The following is a 17814-nucleotide window of genomic DNA, read 5'->3' as shown; positions in this document are numbered from 1 at the left end:
TAGCTAAGCTTGTTACCTCGTTTTTCAGCTCGTGAATTGAGTTTTTCATTTCTGTTTGATTTGTTTTTATAGTTTCAATTTCCTTGGTAATATATTCTTTGTGTTCATTGAGTTGTTTTCTGATCTCCCTAAATTGCCTTTCTGTGTTTTCTTGTATATCTCTGAGTATTTTTAAGATTTCTATTTTAAATTCTCTGTCATTTAGCTCCAAGGCTTCCAATATGTTAAGTTTTTTCTCCATAGATTTTTCCACATCTATTTGTGTTACTTCTCTTTCTTTTGTATCCATAATATTCAATTTCCTCTTTCTTATTGGCATCTGAGGGTGGTCTTGTTGATAGCACACAGGCGCGCTTCCTCCGCGGCTTGAATGAACGTTCCTGCGGTAGTTAGCTTCCTCCACACCCTCGTCTCTCAGATTCAAGTGATAACAGTCCTTTCGCTTTCAGTTTGTGTGGAACTCCGGAATGCTCCGAGGATAAATTTTTCTGTTTCTAGTTGATAAATTTGTTGTGATTTTGGGGAGATCTGTCGGACGCGCTGCTCACGGCGCCATTTCCGTGACGTCACTCGCAGATCCTTCAGTCTTGATTAGCTCTTTTAACAGCTGGCTTAAATCTCTAACCACTTTAATTTCATCTCTCTAAGGAAACTGTATATAAAGTTTTTCAGAAGGCCATCTTTTTATTATGGCAAATAATAGCACTGCAGAAAGTAACCTTTCGAATCTAATTTCTTTTCTTCATTTTTTAGCTCAAGGTGAGATTGATGTTGCTGTATTTAGTTCTAGTTCATTCATTTCCATTGCTGTATGGAATTTTGTGTATTGTCAATGCCCTTGACCACAGACCTTCAGGAACAGACTTGTAGTTGAACAAAGTTGTATTTTCTGGCTTATTGCAACCAGGGAGACTACACACCACAGAGAATCATGGGGCATCTCACTAAAAGGGTGTTAGAAAGGCTTTCTAGTATTTAGTCTTGTGAAAGGTAATTTAGGAATGGTTTGAAGCTGAACTTTGCTCTGGATTGACTGCTTTCAGAAACAGATTCAACTAACTCAATATACCATTATCCCATTAATATACCAATTAATATACCAATATACCATTAATAATCTTATGTAGCAGGTGGAAAGAATGGGAGGAGGTTAAAGCTGTGATTGGTAACCAAGCTGTGACTGGTAATTCATATCAGCCAGGATAGAGAGATCATTTCTGTGGCTTGGACAATTTTTTTCCTGTCTTTTTAGACATAATCATGGAATGCACTTGTTTTTCTCTTGACCCATTAGTCACAGAGTAGTCTTTTCTAATGTTGTTGAGCTGTGCAATTGTTTTTGCTCAATAGGAGTACACTGTAGCCTAGCTCAGAGTATCAGGCTGGCTTTTAGCTGTCACAGACTTTTGTCTTTTTCAGTATAAATACAGTAAAATTCACTTACTCATTCTATTGTTCTACTGACATATTGTTCACAACAGTACGACATTGCACAGTACATCACTTTGTGCACATGTGGCATTGGTGTCATAGGGTATGCTCTTTTCAGCTTTGCCTGATATTGCCAGACTGCTTTCTAAGAGGCTGTACCAATTACATTCTCATTAGCAGTGTAACTTCCAGTTCAAATCTTATCAGCACAGCATTGCTAGCTTTTAAAAATTTTAACCATTCTTGTTATCTCACTGTAAACTTAATTTGCATTTCTCTGCTTATTAATTACTAATGAGATAGGGCACTATTTAATATAATTTTGGTCATCTGGATATCCCTTGGGTGGGGGAGAAGGTTTTTCAGTTCTCTTGCCCCTTTTTTTACATTGGATTGTCTGTCTTTTTCTTATTGATTTGTAGTAGTTCTTCAGATATTCTGAATATGAATCCTGAGTATCTCTTTATATGTAAGAAAAAGAGACATGTAGGCCCTGGCCGGTTGGCTCAGCGGTAGAGCGTCGGCCTGGCGTGCGGGGGACCCGGGTTCGATTCCCGGCCAGGGCACATAGGAGAAGCGCCCATTTGCTTCTCCACCCCCAATCCCCTCCTTCCTCTCTGTCTCTCTCTTCCCCTCTCGCAGCCGAGGCTCCATTGGAGCATAGATGGCCCGGGCGCTGGGGATGGCTCCTTGGCCTCTGTCCCAGGCACTAGAGTGGCTCTGGTCGTGGCAGAGCGACGCCCCGGAGGGGCAGAGCATCGCCCCCTCGTGGGCAGAGCTTCGCCCCTGGTGGGCATGCCGGGTGGATACCAGTCGGGCGCCTGCGGGAGCCTGTCTGACTGTCTCTCCCTGTTTCCAGCTTCAGAAAAAGAAAAAAGAAAAAGAGACATGTATATCCTTAGTCAATACATGTCTATAAAGTTTTTGTTAAAAAAAAAGAATTATTTATCTGACTGATTCACACATTATGCAGAAGCCTGTGGTATCTCAGGAAGTCTTTCTTTTGAGATATAATTGACATATAAAATTGTTAGTTTTAGATGTATGACATAATAATTTGATATTTGTATACATTGTGAAATGATCTCCCCAATAAGTGTAGTTAACATCCATCACCACACATAGTTATAATTTTTTTCTATTGATGAGAGTTTTAAGATCTATTCTTTTATTTAAAAGCTCTCAAGTATTGCTTTAGAGTATTAATTTTGCATTTTATCTAACATTGCATATTTAATGTTAATGTACAAATACTTTATCTGTTATATATACACATTTATATGTGTATATTATTTTTATTTTATTGATTTAGAGAGAGGGGAAAAGAGAGAGAGACAGAAACATCAATTTTGGTTGTTCCATTTATTTATTCATTCATTTCTTGATTGTTGTATGTGCCCTGACTGGGGATCAAACCCACAACCATGTCATGTCAGGATAATGCTCCAACCAACTGAGCTACTTGGCCAGAGCCATATGTATTATTTTTATGTTTGTATTATCTCTAGAAAAAATTAATAAAATTACTTATATGACTAATGAAAGTGAGTATTTTTAATTTGTTATTATTCTGAAAGAATAATTACATGTAAATATCAACATTTTAATAAATAGAAATAAAAGACTTCCCCTACCAGACCATCAATAAACTTTCAATAAATAATTGTTTTTGTATTAATGCACTAGTCTTAAACTCCCCACCAAAATACCACATACAGATTTCTTTCCTGCGCGCATAGCATTTCCTTGAATTCCTTTCTTTTTTTTTTGGTATTTTTCCGAAGCTGGAAACGGGGAGAGACAGTCAGACAGACTCCCGCATGCGCCCAAACGGGATCCACCGGCACGCCCACCATGGGCGAAGCTCTGCCCACCAGGGGGCGATGCTCTGCCCCTCTGGGGAGTTGCTCTGTCGCGACCAGAGCCACTCTAGCGCCTGGGGCAGAGGCCAAGGAGTCATCCCCAGTACCCGGGCCATCTTTGCTCCAATGGAGCCTCGCTGCGGGAGGGGAAGAGAGAGACAGAGAGGAAGGAGAGGGGGAGGGGTGGAGAAGCAGATGGCGCTTCTCCTGTGTGCCCTGGCCGGAAATCGAACCCAGGATCCCTGCACGCCAGGCCGACGCTCTACCACTGAGCCAACCGGCCAGGGCCTGAATTCCTTTCTTAACTGTCTGAATCTCACCAATTAAAGTTTTCTTTAAGGCAAGGATCACTTAATCATTTTTACATTCTAACATCTAGTACTTACCTTGCACAAAGTGCTGTTTACTATTTTAATGAGACTGATTTTTCTTTTTTCCCCCCCTTTCTGTGTGACAGAGACAGAGACAGGGACAGAAAGACAGAAAGAAAGAGACATGAGAAGCATCAACTCATAGTTGCAGCACCTTAGTTGTTCATTGATTGCTTTCTCATATGTGCCTTGACCAGTGGGCTCCAGCAAAGCCAGTAACCCCTTGTTTAAGCCAGTGACCTTGGGCTCAAATCAGCGACCTTTGGGCTCAAGCCAGCGACCATGGGGTCATGTCTATGCTCCCACGCTCAAGCCAGCAACCTGGCATTCAAGCCTAATGAGCTGCGCTCAAGCCAGCCATCTTGGGGTTTTGAACCTGCGTTCTCTGCGTCCCAGTCCGATGCTCTATCCACTGCACCACCGCCTGGTCAGGCAAGAACTATTTTTCAATTGACATGACTTGTAAACATTGAAAGAATAATCTTGGAAAATCAAATAAAAGTACTGTTTTAGCTCTCAGAGCAATTCTTTGGAGGTCTTGACACTTGGATTTATTTGTATTTTTAAAAAAGGTTTTACTTATTGATTTTACAGGGAAAGGAGGAGGGGGTAGAAAGAGAAGTATCAATTTATAGTTGCTTCACTTTAGTTTTTCATTGATTGCTTGTTATATGTGCCTTGACCAGCAAGCCTGGGGTTTTGAACCCAGGACCTCTTCATTCCATGCTGATGCTCTATCCACTGTACTATCACAGGCCAGGCCATGCTTGGGTTTAAATCCTTGGTTCTCTTACTAATTGTATCACATGACCACATTGGCAAGTTACATAATATGTACATACTTCACTTCCCTGACTGGTGAAATAGGGATGGAAATTTCTAACTCATAGTAATGTTTTGAGAATTAGGTTTGTAAAGTGGCTGTTAGAATGTCATAATTACATAACACAGCAAATTAATTCTAATGATGACATTTGTAATGTTTATAATATCAATATATTTAAACTGTAAGAAAAGTAGTGTAAATACTTAAAAAATAATCCAATATTAAGTAACTTTGGGAATGTAATGTACATATATGTGACAAAAGATACTTTATATGAGTGGAGCAGGTAACATTTGGTTACTACTGCTCTTATGTACCTCAGCCCAGGCTAAGTGCTTCACATATATCAATAGCTCTGAAACTCACAACCATTTAGTTAGCTTTTATTTTTAAATCTAGTTCATAGATTAGAGAATTGAGACTGAAAATAGAAGTACAGTACTAACACAATTTCATACAATTTGTAAATGATGGAACCAATATTTTCACCCAGGTCTGATTCCAAAATATGTTTGTATTTAGAATGCACCATGTTGCTTCCTTATAGGTTTTGACTTCCCATAACAACATTAAAACAATACTGATTTGTAAGAGATGGATAAAATATTACTGCCTTAGATAATGTATTGGGCCCATGTTCTTGTAGTACTGAGAAATTTTCGAGACTAGTTAAACATTATACTTTTGGCATAATTAAGCTGATCATTGTTTAAAAATTATGGTTGGTAAGAGATTCAGGACAGATTTATTTTAAGCTTATACATAGACTAGAAAGCCCGGCGGTCATACGAAATGACTGCTGTTCTAGATATTATAAATTGTAATTAAAATGATTTGTGCAAAGGTGTCTGCTAATTCAAACTGAATTACCCAGGGCAGGCGGCGAGGATGCCCCTTTGCTTACTGCCCCACGGGGTTTCCCCCTTCTACTTGCTTAATTGCTTAAAGTAGAGTGCAATGAAGGAAACCACTGGTGGTACATTTCTTAAGAGCCACCACTAGCTCAATAAATAAAGGTGATTTAAATAATAAAATGTTAATTCACATGTCAAAGATCTCTTTGTACACAACATTTCTTGTGTAGATCTTTCCATCATTTTTAAGCTCGCCTTGCAGAGGACCATCAATTATTTTTAATTTTACGTCCGTTCTTTCACGAACTCTTGAACAGGCAACATAAAGTTGACTGTGTCCAAATGCAGGCTCAGGTAAAAAAAGAAAATGCCAACACGCTTAAGCGTTTGGCCCTGAGACTTATTGATGGTCATAGCAAAGGCAAGTTTTACAGGAAATTGTCTACGTCTCAATTGAAATGGCAACCCTGTTTGAGATGGAGCCAAATCAATTCTTGGAATGACATGTATTTCACCTTTAGAGGATCCAGTCAAAGACTTAGCTATTATGACATTATTTTTCAATTGGAGAACCTCTAGTCTTCTACCATTGCAAAGACCCCTTCTTGTGTTAAGATTTCTTAACAGCATAATAATTGCTCCAATCTTTAACCTCAATTTGTGAGGTGGCATGCCAGAAGGTGGGACTATTTGAATGCCGTGGCAACTTCACCCCATTGGCTAGTACAGTTACGCAAGCAACCAATAAGCTATTGGCGACAAACAAACACTTAAGCCGCATATAATAAAGATATTCATGAAATAAAATCTATGTAGAATAAAATTGAATGGCATTTGAGGTACTAAAAATGTGCAAGAAAAAGTTACTACCAATATTGAAAAACCTCTCAGCATTTTTAAATAAAAATTGTAGAGCTGATATACCTTTTTAGTGAGTACTACTTGAATTTGGGAAATTGAGATAAATGGTAAAGGTTGTTTTCCACTACTAATAAAAAGATACATCAGAGTAGTAATGGATTACATTTCAAACAAATGTATCAGAGATTGTTTCAACTAGAAACAAACCACTTTATTTAATAAATATTTAGTTTATTATTACTTCAGCTCATAGTTGATTTTTCTGACTCTTTTATGTTAGAGCTCATTCTTTGAGAAAAAAATTTTTTTTCAGATTCTAAAAGACTCAGAAGCAGGTAGTTCACAGATTTACATAAATAAAAAATTAAAAGGCAGTTGTTCAAAATGGATACATATCAGAATTTAATACATTAAAACAATTTAATAGATAGCCTGACTAGGCAGTGGCACAGTGGATAGAGCATCAACCAGAAATGATGAGGATCCAGGTTTGAAACCCCTAGGTCACCAGCTTGAGTGTGGGCTCATCCAGGTTGAGCAGGGTGTCGCCAGCTTGAGCATAGGAATATAGACATGACCCTATGGTCACTGGCTTGAGCCCAAAGGTGTCAGGCTTGAAGCCCAAGGTCGCTGGCTTGAGCAAGAGGTCACTCTCTCTGCTGCAGCCTCCTGGGTCAAGGCACATATGAGAAAGCAATCAATGAACAACTAAGGTGCCACAACTATGAGTTGATGCTTCTTATCTCTCTCCCTTCCTGTCTGTCTGCCCCTGTCTGTCTGTCTCTCACCAAAAAAATAAACAAACAAACCAAAAAAATAGTACAATTTAATGGATACTTTCAGGCTTAAATGACTAATTAGAGTAAAGCTTTGTTGTTTTTATTTGAATTTTGCTTTTTAAGTGGCATTCCCCATAATGTAATATTGGTAGTTTCCAAATTCACAATAAAGTTTTTCATACTTCATTTAAAACTTTTTAAAAGATCTACTCTGTGATTTTCAAATGTACGATACAGTATTATTAATTACTGTCACCAACTAGGAAGTTTTAATATGATTAATTTCCAAACAATTTATCCAAAACTCATACATTAAAACAATACATTTTGTGAGTTGAAATACAAGAAATGCTGCTTTTCAACTGGATTCCTCTGAATCTTAATCTGTTTGGTTAATCCCCAGGGTAAGTAAGAATACCCTCTTTTTATTGATTGATTGATTGATGTTAGAGGGAGAAGAAGGTAAAGAAAGACAGAAACATTGAGTTTCTGTTTTCTCTATGTGCCCTGACCAGGAATTGAACCCACAACTTTTGCACATGGGGACGATGCTCTAGCCAACCGAGCTATCTGGCCAGAGCAGCAATACCCTCTGACGGGGTTAAATTTCAAAGTACATTTTTTTCCCTCTGAAAGCCTGGAGAACTTTAAACATGGTGGTATTTTTGAAAGTCCTCATTCTTTCCAGTGAAGGTAGAACAAGGGGCCCAAAGAGTAAATCTACAACCTTTAAGGTTGCAATGTCAGGATCTTTGCTCAAAATCTAGATATTGGGTAGAGGTGCAAACCCTAGCTAGTAGCATATAGTGAGATTTGGGATGAACAAAAAATCCACTCCCAAACTATATCAAAGTACTGAGGTTTAAGTTTTTAAAAATATTATTTTAAAATAACTTAAAGTTATAAGTGCTTACAAGGGCCTACCACTTTTTGATTTGTCCTGACCAAATTTTATTCAAGAGGCTTTTCTACTCTGCAAAGGCCCCTAAACTTTAAGTTGGCCCCAAATTAAACAAGCAGAACTTTCTGAGAATTGGCTAACCACAGAAAAAAGTCTTGTGAAAGCAACCCAATTATGTAATCTGCTCACTCTTTCCTCCAGCCCCACTTCCACACAAGTTCTTGCTAGCCTGTTTACCCCCACACACTTTTAAAAAGGCAACTTTTTTCCTGTTTGATTTTTGAGACATTTGCAGGTTTTGTTGTCAGAGTGTTCTGCTCCTGCAATAGTTTTTTTGTATAGAGTTTCTTTTTACCTAAGTCTAGATATGCTTATATTTGACATAATAACTAATAAAAAATGACCATATACTCTTTACCTACATTCACCAATTTTGCTACATTTGTGTACTCTCCTTCTTTTTCATATATATGTTATTATAATATTACTACATAATATATATTATATAATAGTAATATAATAATATAATTATAATAATATAATATATAATATGGATATATTATATAATAATATTGATATATAATATAATAATATATTATAAAGCTAGAGATTAAAACTTCAACATATCTTTATGAAGAACACAATTCAATCCACTCTGCTAATGTCTGGTTGGCCAAAGAAAGTCAAATGGATAAGCACAAAGTCAGAGAGTGAAGTATACTAAACCCAGTGTGAGCTCAAAGTGTATAACACAGGGGTCCCCAAACTTTTTACACAGGGGGCCAGTTCACTGTCCCTCAGACTATTGGAGGGCCGAACTATAAAAAAAAAAACTATGAACAAATCCCTATGCACACTGCACATATCTTATTTTAAAGTAAAAACAAAAAACAAAAAACAAAAAACAAAAAAAAAAACCGGGAACAAATACAATAGCTAAAATAAAGAACAAGTAAATTTAAATCAACAAACTGACCAGTATTTCAATGGGAACTATGCTCCTCTCACTGACCACCAATGAAAGAGGTGCCCCTTCTGGAAGTGTGGTGGGGGGATAAATGTCCCTAGGGGGCCGCATGTGGCCCGCGGGCCGTAGTTTGGGGACCCCTGGTATAACATGATCAAACTTTGCATCAATGTGGAAGAGAGGTACACTCCTACCATGCAAGTTGAAGGGGACAGTGACACTTTTGAATAATAATGTGTATTTGTACAGTAAGTCCTCACTAACATTGATAGGTTCTACAACATTAAGCAAAAACAATGTATAAGAAAACCAATTTTGCCATTGGCTGATACAAACAAGAGTTAAGTTCCTAGGCAGCTCACTAACATTATTATGAAATTATCTTAAACTAAAAACTGTTCTAACATTATATAAAATGTGTCTTTTATGTTTAATTACTTGTACATCATAGATTTAAATACTTCTGAAATAGTTCTGCTAAAATTTTTGTCACTATTTTCATCTTTTTTTTTTTCAGGAAAAAAACACTAACTAGAATATTGGAGAATCTCCCCATTTATTGTTTCTATTATTGTATCCAAACTTCAAGTAGTCTCACAGTTTTAATATGTTTGATATTTATTGTTATATTCATATTTATAAGCATATTATATCTGGAATCCCCTCTTGCTTTCTTTCACATATACTCCTTAATTCTTTTTTAAAAAACCATTTTTAAGAGCAGATGTATTTTAAAACATTGATTTCACACCTGCAGTTTTAGACTTCTCTAATATTTTAGAATTCTATTCTTTCATTGTCTTCTCATGTATTTTAAGTTTCTTATTCACTTTGGAAGGAACATGAGGCTTTGGGTGTCTAGAAGTCTTTCTTAGGGAGCTCAATTTATCACAGCTGCTCTTGACCAAACATCTGTTGCTTTAAATGACAATGCCTCTTATTGTTTACCATCTGTGTGCGCGTATAATGTTTCTGTCTTCCACAGTAACATAAGAAGCCATAATATAAACCAAAGCCACTGAAAGGCCAGATTTATATTACTCTTATTTTAAGCAGATAGCTTTCATGCCCTTATTCCTGCTTATTTGTTTTCCATATTGACTCAGGTAGCGTAGATTATAGGTGTCTTTCCCTGAAATCTGACAAGTGCTTGAGGAACTTCCCAATTTAATCAAGTGGAGCCTAAGTCAGAGTGATAAATTTTTTTTCTCATGAAACTTGGACCAATTTCTTTTTTTTTTAATAATTGAAGACAACCTCAATTTATTACATAAGTTTTTATTGATATTAATATTTTAAAATAATGTTTTATACCTTTAAAATAGAAATGATAACCATATTTCTGTGTTAAAATTCATAGTAGAATAAATGAGAATATATTTATAAAAATATTAACTGGGTTGGCTGACAAAGCCAACTATGTTTCCTTGATAGGTCTGTTGTTTTCTGAGATTGATCAATTTGTTTGTAAAAGAAATTTATTTTACTCTCAACTTGTTAGTATTGGTTTTACACTGTAACTCATACATGCAAACATGTAGTAAAACTCTGGCTATATGACAGTCACTTATTTCAAAAGATAGGAAGAATGATACTAAACTAATTAGGAAGAACAGGATACCATGAGAGACATAGAAATTTATGGTTGGTTAGAATTTTGACTTCATGGCTTCTAAAAGTATACCCAACTTCCCACAGTATTTTTATAACAACATTTGAATGAACATTTTATTACTTCTTGCTCCTGATTTTTTGTTATAGATTAAAGAATTTGTACTTATTCAGCAATCTAAGGGCCCCCTCATCTGAAGTTAAATTTACATATGTCACAGTGACTTAATCATCACTGTGTAAAAGTACACAAGGTAAAAATAATAAGTGTGTCATAAATTTCCTATATTTTAAATTCTCTGATAGTTTATATACTAGTCCTGGAAGAAAAAGACACATGAGTTTTTCTCCTATAATTTGTATGACCTCTTGCCACTTTCCAAATATTTTATATAATTACACTTTTTTTTTCCTTCCAGAAGCTGAAATCAGAACAATACTTTCAGGTAAGCTTTCTTGAATTATTTGGCTAGCAAGATAGAGCTGCAGCATCATTTATTTTAGTGAAATCTCTCTGTTAATATTTTAATAAATATTTCTAAGTGCCTTTATATACAAATAGTTTTAAAATACCTATCTGATACCAAGATGTGTTACGAGAAATGCTTGAGAAAATTTTAATGTATTTGTAAAGTATTTTCTTGGGTAGAAGTGAGAAATTGCCCTGAAAATTCTGTTTCTCCTATATCTCTCTATGGCTTTTAAAATAGATCTCCCAAAATCACCATCCTGAGGTCCAAGATCCTAACGCATTTAATTTATTTCTTTCCAGTTTAGGGTTTCAATCCAAGTCCTTTTTAAACTTTATCAAATACACTTTTCTCATCTACCACCAGGTGGCAGGTGGATCCAGCTTTTGAAGCACCACCCAGACCCCGCCCTACCGGAAGTTATCACGTAAAGAAAATCTCTCTGGCCCCGCCTTGAGTTCAGCACCCTAGATGCGGACAGCGACACCGCCCCAGTTTAGTCCCATGACTCGCTGCAGAGATTTTCACCTGACAAAGGAACTGGCCAATACAAGCGGGTTGCAACGATCGTGTGACCGACAAATTTACAGTGCCAGATATGGAGGGGGGTAAGAACCGCTACATTTTGGGACATTTAGGCTGCCAGGGAAAATGGTTGATATAATACCCCATATTGCAAAATGCTGATTTTTTTCTTTCTCTCTACCGGTTGGATTCCAAGTGCATTCTTGAAAATGCCGTGTTGCTGTGCGACAGGCAGTGGATTAACCAACCTCGAATTGTTGGTTTATTCCGACAAAATGCGTAACACAGCAAAGGCGGTACAAAAGTCTGAGTTATGGTGGCCAGTCCCTTGTCTTGCACAAAGCTGTCAGGTTTCCTAAGAAAACAGTGTAGGGATGGACTGCTTTTGCTGCATTGGTTTTCAATTAATTAGCCTCGAGGACACAACCAGCAGCTGTTTTAGCTCGCATAACATTACTGTTTTAGACAAAAAGATTGAATGGGCTGAAGTACAAGTGTGATTTAGAAACGACGGTTTAGGTGTCATTTTTCCAGTTGCCTAGCAACAAATAAGACAAAAAGAGCACGTTTGCGGGTTTTAATTCACATCTTAGAAAGGCAAAACCCCAACAGTAAAGGAAAACGGGCCTGGGACAACACAATATATTAACAGGGACTAGGTCTTCGACTCAGAGTGTAATTACATCTCAGTGACAAGGCAGAAGATAGGGCTACAGGGAAACAAGTGACTATTTAATATGAACAAATAGGCTAAATTAAGCTGAGTTTCAGCTGTAATTCATCCGTGTTACACGGATTGCTTTCCCTTTCCCACTTTGTTTTAGTGGCGATAATTCAGATCTTTAGCCAGCAGAGGGCGAGTCGACTGCATTTTTCGAACCTGAGACACTCCCTCCCGCCCCCTTACTCCTCACCGATCCCTCGCCCTGGGGAAATTAATTTTCTAGGCTCTTCAAATGCAGACCAACCCAGGAAGGTGTGGTGGAAAGAGAGCAGCGCACAAAACTTGGCCGAATGCCTGCCCTGTTAGCCTTGGATTTGTGACTGCTCTCTCTACTTGCCTGAGGCTCCTGAGGGACAGGGATGAAAAGTGAAAAGCAGCCTCGTCCCTAGAAACCAGGGGTATTTGGGATCTCTAGCTTCAGAGAAGGTGGGGTGAGGGGAGTAGGGCAGAGCAGCCAACAAATGTCACCTGTAAAGGTTAGAAAGAGAAAAGAAGCAATTTACTTCTTAGGGCAGTATGCTGGAACATGCACACACACACACACACACACACACACACACACACACACACACACACACAAGGCTCTGCTCTGGCTTTGCTCCTCTAGGAACAAAAATGGGGTAGTAGAGGAGAGGAGAAAAGAAGACAGTCTGGCTGAGTCATCTTTAAAATAGAACAAGCAAAGCAAGCCACTCGGGGGAGAGACAATGAGAGAAAGGCTGCCAGGATGCAGGGCAGAATGATAAAGCATGCTGTACTAAGTTAATTTATTGTAGGGCGGAGCCCTTCGCATTTTGCACAGGCATACCTCTTGCTCCAGAAGGGGTTTTATCTTGTGTTGTAAGATTTTGCAGAATGTCCTTGGGCAGGCAGCCAGAAATCCCATTAATTGGACATGCCCTTTCTCTTTCATATATTTATGTCTCAGAATTCATCTAATTCAGTTTCAAAGAAGTAAAATTAATTTTTTTCTATAAGCCATTAAATTAAATTGTATTCAGCATTGCATTATTTTCCCCCTCAATCATTAAATTTCTGTAAAGCTTGTGTTTAAAGGATACCATTTCATTAATAAATTCAGTTCATGAGAGTATGATTCTCTTGTCAAGTTGGTAAAGGGGAGGACAAGAATAAGGTGTTTTAACAGGATAGATCAACACTTTTCAGAAAGCACTTTTGAGTCATAGTTGCATGATTATTCTTACAGACAAATTACATTTGATGGTGTTCTGTTGCAAACCTGTTTCTGTGGCATTCCTTCTGTACATGAGCACTTGTAAAATAAATTTTCTATGCACATGCAAAACTTCACTTATGTTGCACCAAGAGCCAAACAAATTCTTAAAAATGACTAATATAATCTTGCTGTGGAAGCCATAGTACTTTTTAAAAACCAAAATACTAAGTCAGTAATCAAGCACTTAATAAAAGAAAATATTCAAATACCCAATAAGCATATGAAAAGTTTTTCAACATTATAATTATTAAATAAATGTAATTTTAAACCACAATGAAATGCCTGTACCCACCCAAGAGAATAGCTTAATTAATTAATATTAATAGCTAACATTTTCAAGTGTTAGAAAGGATGTGGTAACTTCAACCATCACACACTGCTGGTGGTGTGTAAATTGGTACTCACCCTGGGAAACTGGCAGCATTTACTAAATTTCCATATATAAGTACACCATGACTCATTAATTGCATTCTCGGGTGTATACCCAATAGAAATGCTTATATTATGTGTACAAAAAGACATGTACAAGAATGTTCATTATAGCTCAAACTTTGAAGCCATTCAAATGTACCTCAACGATAGAATAGATGAATATATTGTTATTGCCATATAAATAAATTATACAGCAATGACAATTTTTAAAAACTATTACTATGTACAATATGTATGAATCTCACAAACATAATGTAAGTTTCAACAGAAAAAATCATGTATAAAAGCATTTTGCATGATTTTATTTATATAAAGCTCAATAATTAGAGAAGCTAAGATGATGAAAGTCAGAATAGTGGTTACTTTGGTGGAGGGCAAGACTAGAAGGGGGCAGATGAGTGGCTTCCGTGGTATTGGTAATATTCTATTCTTTGATCTGGGTATTGGGTACACAGGTAACCTCTCTTTAGAAATATGTTGAACTATATGCAATGATTTGCTCATGTTAAATATGTTATACTGCAATAAAAAGCATACTTTTTAAAAGACACAAGACAGATATGTCATACTTGTGTTTAAACCCATTAAATGTCTTCTCATTACAAGGAGAGTACAATCTAAATTCCTTGATATAGCCTACAATATTCTGCATGAACTAATCCTACCTAAATTTCCAGTCTCCTATTAATGACTTTCCCAGTCACCACACTTGAGTTACTCTGATTTTTCATCAGTTTCCAGAACATACCTGTCTCTTTTCAATTGTGGGTCCTTGGGCTGTTCTCTCTGCCGAGAATGTATTATCGCTACTTGTTTGTTCAGGATGCAATCCTTTTAATTCTTCAATTCTCAAGTTAGTTTCACCTCTTTAGATAAGCTTTTTTGGACTTTCCTATCTAATATTCCTGTATAGTTTTTTATGTCTGTTGCGACAATTTACCACAAATTTAGTGGCTTTAAACAACACAAATTTACTACCTTCAGAAGTCTGAAATGCGTAGGTCTCATTGGGCTACCATCAAAGAAGGTATCAGCAAGTTCTTTCCTGGTGAAGGCTCCTTGGGAGAGTCCATTTCCTTGTTTTTTCTGTCTCCCCCGGTCTTAGAGGCTGCCTATACTTAAAAAGATAGTCTATAAGTTACCTCATCCTAGAAGACAGTATATTACAGGGCTCATGCTGCTGAAGAATAGATAATTTAAGAGAAGGAGTTGGAATTCTTTGTTACAGTCATGTGAGAAAAATGTGGTGTATGGGGCTCTAAGTATGACCTAGGATGTAGCTACAAAGACAGGTATCATCAGATGATCATTGTTGCTGTTTCACCAGGCTATAATATCAGATACTCAAGTTGTTTTTATTGATCATCTACTAAGTGTCAAGCATTCTTTAGGCTCTGAGTACACAGCATGAATAACATAAAGTCCCTGCTTTTAGAGAGCCTACAAATAGAAACATATTCCAAGAGCTATGGCAAAAAAGGTTTTGAGTGGAGATTTGATGTATGGTATAAAAAGATAAATCTGGTTGATATATGGGTGGAAGAAGGGAGACTAGTTAGAAAGCCATTGTACTAATGCAGCAAGATAATGGTAGTTTGAACTAAGGTGATATTGCTGGAGTTTATAAAAAAACGGTTGAATTTGAAACATATTTTATTTTATTTTATTATACTTTTATTTTTTTAATGGGGTGACATCAATAAATCAGGATACATATATTCAAAGATCAACAAGTCCAGGTTATCTTGTCTTTCAATTATGTTGCATACACATCACCCAAAGTCAGATTGTCCTCTGTCACCTTCTATCTAGTTTTCTTTATGCCCCTCCCCCTCCCCCTTTCCCTCTCCCTTTCCCCCTCCCCCCGTAACCACCACACTCTTATCAATGTCTCTTAGTTTCACTTTTATGTCCCACCTACGTATGGAATAATGCAGTTCCTGGTTTTTTCTGATTTACTTATTTCACTTCATATAATGTTATCAAGATCCCACCATTTTGCTGTAAATGATCCGATGTCATCATTTTTATGGCTGAGTAGTATTCCATAGTGTATATGTGCCACATCTTCTTTATCCAGTCATCTATTGATGGGCTTTTTGGTTGTTTCCATGTCCTGGCCACTGTGAACAATGCTGCAATGAACATGGGGCTGCATGTGTCTTTACGTATCAATGTTTCTGAGTTTTTGGGGTATATACCCAGTAGAGGGATTGCTGGGTCATAAGGTAGTTCTATTTTCAGTTTTTTGAGGAACCACCATACTTTCTTCCATAATGGTTGTACTACTTTACATTCCTACCAACAGTGTATGAGGGTTCCTTTTTCTCCACAGCCTCTCCAACATTTGCTATTACCTGTCTTGTTAATAATAGCTAATCTAACAGGTGTGAGGTGGTATCTCATTGCAGTTTTGATTTGCATTTCTCTAATAACTAATGAAGCTGAGCATCTTTTCATATATCTGTTGGCCATTTGTACTTCCTCCTGGGAGAAGTGTCTGTTCATGTCCTCTTCCCATTTTCTTATTGGATTGTTTGTTTGTTTGTTGTTGAGTTTTATGAGTTCTTTGTATATTTTGGATATTAGGCCCTTATCTGAGCTGTTGTTTGAAAATATCATTTCCCATTTAGTTGGCTTTCTGTTTACTTTGTTATCAGTTTCTCTTGCTGAGCAAAAACTTCTTAGTATGATGTAGTCTCATTCATTAATTTTTGCCTTCACTTCTCTTGTCATTGGAGTCAAATTCATAAAATGCTCTTTAAAATCCAGGTCCATGAGTTTAGTACCTATGTCTTCTTCTATGTACTTTATTGTTTCAGGTCTTATGTTTAGATCTTTGATCCATTTTGAGTTAATTTTAGTACAGGGGGACAAACTGTAGTCCAGTTTCATTCTTTTGCATGTGGCTTTCCAGTTTTTCCAGCACCATTTATTGAAGAGGCTTTCTTTTCTCCATTGTGTGTTCTTGGCCCCTTTATCAAAAATTATTTGACTATATATATATGTGGTTTTATTTCTGGACTTTCTATTCTGTTCCATTGGTCTGAGTGTCTATTTTTCTGCCAATACCATGCTGTTTTGATTGTCGTGGCCCTATAATATAGTTTGAAGTCAGGTATTGTAATGCCCCCAGCTTCATTCTTTTTCTTTAGGATTGCTTTGGCTATTTGGGGGTTTTTATAGTTCCATATAAATCTTATGATTTTTTGCTCTATTTCTTTAAAAAATGTCATTGGAATTTTGATGGGAATTGCATTAAATTTGTATATTGCTTTGGGTAATATAGCCATCTTGATTATGTTTATTCTTCCTAACCAAAAACAAGGAATATTCTTCCATCTCATTATATCTTTCTCGATTTCTCTTAACAATGGTTTATAGTTTTCATTATATAAGTCATTTACATTCTTTGTTATGTTTATTCCTAAGTATTTTATTTTTTTTTTGTTGCAATCGTGAAGGGGATTATTCTTTTGAGTTCGTTCTCAGTTGTTTCATTGTTGGCATATAGAAAGGCTATTGACTTCTGTATGTTAATTTTGTATCCTGTGACCTTACTGTATTGGCTTATTGTTTCTAGTAGTCTTTTTGTGGATTCTTTGGGGTTTTCAATGTATAGGATCATATCATCTGCAAAAAGTGATACCTTTACTTCTTCTTTTCTGATATGGATGCCTTTTATTTCTTTGTCTTGTCTGATTGCTCTGGCTAGAACCTCTAGTACCACATTAAATAAGAGTGGAGAGAGTGGACAACCCTGTCTTGTTCCTGATTTAAGGGGGAAAGCCTTCAGTTTAGTGCCATTTAATATGATGTTAGCTGATGGTTTATCATATATGGCCTTTATCATGTTGAGATATTTTTCTTCTATACCCATTTTGTTGAGAGTCTTAAACATAAAATTGTGTTGTATTTTATCGAAAGCCTTTTCTGCGTCTATTGATAAGATCATGTGGTTTT

The sequence above is a fragment of the Saccopteryx leptura genome, chromosome 6 (assembly GCF_036850995.1).
Source record: "Saccopteryx leptura isolate mSacLep1 chromosome 6, mSacLep1_pri_phased_curated, whole genome shotgun sequence".
In the NCBI taxonomy this organism is placed as follows: Eukaryota; Metazoa; Chordata; class Mammalia; order Chiroptera; family Emballonuridae; genus Saccopteryx; species Saccopteryx leptura.
The sequence above is the reverse complement of the archived record's forward strand: the minus strand, read 5'-3'. Positions refer to the sequence as shown.